Below are 3,237 nucleotides of genomic sequence, written 5' to 3' on the forward strand. Positions count from 1 at the left end.
GGGAAAGGGACTTGATAGTGGGCATCTACTACAGACCACCTCACCAGGGGGATGAGCTGGACCTGGAATTCTCAGATCAGCTCACGGAGGCAGTAAGGTCAAGGGATGTGGTTGTCATGGATGACCTAAACTACCCAGACATCTACTGGGAGGAGCACTCAGCCAGGTCCGACCACTCATGTAGGTTCCTAGCTGAGATACAGGACCTCCACCTAACTCAAAAGATGCATAGTCCCACCGGGGAAAATGCCTTGCTGGACTTAGTCCTTGCCACAGGCGACAACCTGGTGAGTGGTCTGCGGGTACTCAATCACCTGGGTGATCATCGCCTGCTGGAATTTACTATCCAGCACAGGGTAGTGAAAGCAAGCAGCAAAGCAGAGGTCCTCGACTTCAGGAGGGCCGACTTCTGTAAGCTAAGAAGATTAGTAGGAGAGGCACTGGGGTCTCGGAGCTTCAATGAGATGGGAGTCCAAGACGGGTGGTTGTTCCTCAAGGAGACAATCCTCCGAGCTCAAAGGCAGTCAGTCCCAACGCATACTAAGGGGGGCAGAAGTGCTAAGAAGCCCCCATGGCTTGGCAAAGGCATCCAGAGATGCCCGAGGACAAAAAAAGGAGGCGTACAAACAGTAGACGCAAGGGGCTATCACCAAGGAGGATTACACCTCCATTGCTCGGGACTGCAGGGAGGCTGTTAGGAAGGCAAAGGCAGAGATGGAGCTAGGGCTAGCGACCAGAATTAAGGATAATAAAAAGTCCTTTTTCAAATACATAGGAAGCAAGAAGAAGGTAACATGGGGTCCCTACAGGATAGGCTTGGCAATTTGGCGATTGCAGCAAACAAAAAAGCTGACCTCTTTAACGAATTCTTTGCCTCCATATTCCTGAACAGGGACCGGGACATCTCCCCCACTAGAATTGAGGATGGACCAAAGGGAGACACTGACATGCCTAGGGTCAGGGATGACCTAGTTAGGGAACTGTTGGAGGGGCTGGACATGTTTAAATTAGTAGGTCCAGATGCTCTTCACCCGAGGGTGCAGAGGGAATTAGCGGGGGTCATAGCAGGCTCGCTGGCATGGCTCTATGAGCACTCGTGGGGCACTGGCCAGGTACCAAAGGATTGGAAAAGGGCCAATGTGGTCTCCATTTACAAGAAGGGGAGAAAAGAGGACCCCGGCAATTATAGACCAGTCAGTCTTCCCTCAGGTCCTTGGGAAGACCTTTGAGAAAATTATCAAGGAGCACATCTCCAAGGGCTCAGCAGGGGAGGTAACACTGAGGGGCAACCAACATGGGTTCATTGAGGGCAGGTCCTGCCTGACTAACCTGGTTTCTTTTTATGATCAGGTCAGAAAGTCCCTGGACAAGGGTGTCGGGGTGGATGTCATCATCCTGGACTTTAAGAAGGCCTTTGACATGGTTTCCCACCACATTCTCTTAAAAAAAACTTGGTGACTGTGGCACTGATGCCTACAGTCAGATGAGTGGCAAATTGGCTAGTTGGTTGCACCCAGAGAGTGGTGGTGGACAGGTCATTTTCGACCTGGAGGGATGTGGGCAGTGGAGTCCCCCAGGGCTCAGTCCTGGGGCCTGTACTGTTCAACATCTTTATCAGCAATCTGGATGTGGGTATGGAATGCACACTGTTCAAATTCGCTGATGACACCAAGCTGTGGGGCAAGGTGGGGACGCTGGAGGGGAAGGACAGAATCCAGCTAGATCTAGACAGGTTACAGAGGTGGGCAGATAAGAATAGGATGGAATTTAACACAGACAAGTGCAAGGTACTGCATTTAGGGAGAAGGAACCAGCAACACACCTATAGGCTGGGGAACACCCTTCTTGTCAACATGGTGGCAGAAAGGGATCTTGGAATCATTGTTTGACTCCAGGCTAAACATGAGCCGCCAATGCGAGGAAGCAGTCAGTAAGGTTAACCGCACCGTGTCGTGCATCTACAGACGCATCACAAGCAGGTCCAGGGAGGTGATCCTTCCCCTCTATGCGGCATTGGTCAGGCCACAGTTGCAGTACTGCGTCCAGTTCTGGGCACCGCACTTCAAGAGGGATGTGGCTAGCATTGAGGGGGACCAGAGGAGGGCCACTCACGTGGTCAACAGGCAGCAGGGTAGGCTCTACAAAAAGAGGCTAAAGGGCCTGAACCTATTCGGCCTCCACAAGAGACAGCTGAGAGGGGATCTGGTGGCTGTTTACAAACTCACCAGGGAGAACCAGTGGGAATTGGGGGAAGCTCTGTTCCCCCAGGTACCACTCGGGGTTACTAGGAATAATGGCCACAAATTGTTAGAGAGAAGGTTCAGGCTGGACATCAGGAGACGTTACTTTATAGTTAGGGCTGCCAGGCTCTGGAATGGGCTCCCAAGTGAGGTGGTGCTCTCCTACCTTGGGGGTCTTCAAGGGGAGGCTGGACAGATACTTGGCTCAGGTGATATGATCCCAGCATCCATTCCTGCCTAGGGCAAGGGGTCGGACCTGATGATTTGTTTAGGTCCCTTCCAACCCTAAGTACTATGATACTAATCTTCTAAAATTAAAGCCACTGGATAAAATACTTTTATTCCTTGAAGCAGGATTCTAAGCCAGGTTTCTGTTCGCACCAGGTAAGTGCTCTAACCACTAGGGGAGTGTGAGCATGACTGCCTTTCTGACCCAATGAAATGTCATTTCTTTTTAAGGAACCTGAAACAGCTCCTACAGCAAGAGTATCTTCAACACAGAATAACCTCCAGGATGGCTGCCAAGTCACCTTCTCAACAGGCAAGAGATGTAGGTTTGAGCAACCAGGAAACTACACTCAGGTCTTTCATATTCTGAATGACTGTTTTAACCACTATGGGATATTTAAAAAAAAAAAAAAAAAAAAAAAGACTTCTTCCCTTCACTGTTCTTTGGACAGAGCCCAGTCATAAGGCCCCCCTTACCTACCTTTTGTGTTCAAATCACTCCTTTCTATTTGGAAGCTCTACTCCCTGCAGTCCCTCCATAGCATCTGATGAAGTAAGCTGTTGCTGATGAAAGTGTATGCATCTCTGACTGAATTAGTCTAATGGTGCAACTCTGCCTTCTGCCTGCCTTGCCTTCTGCTTGGAGCATGCCTCATGGATCAGGCTTCCGCTGCCAAGATAGGGGAAGGACCAAAGGACCACACAATTGATGGATTAGGAATTGCGGGTTAGGAATACGTTAGAAGCTCAGCATTATCAGGACAGAATA

Source organism: Alligator sinensis, unplaced genomic scaffold, assembly GCF_000455745.1.
Source record: "Alligator sinensis unplaced genomic scaffold, ASM45574v1 scaffold574_1, whole genome shotgun sequence".
Taxonomy (NCBI): Eukaryota; Metazoa; Chordata; order Crocodylia; family Alligatoridae; genus Alligator; species Alligator sinensis.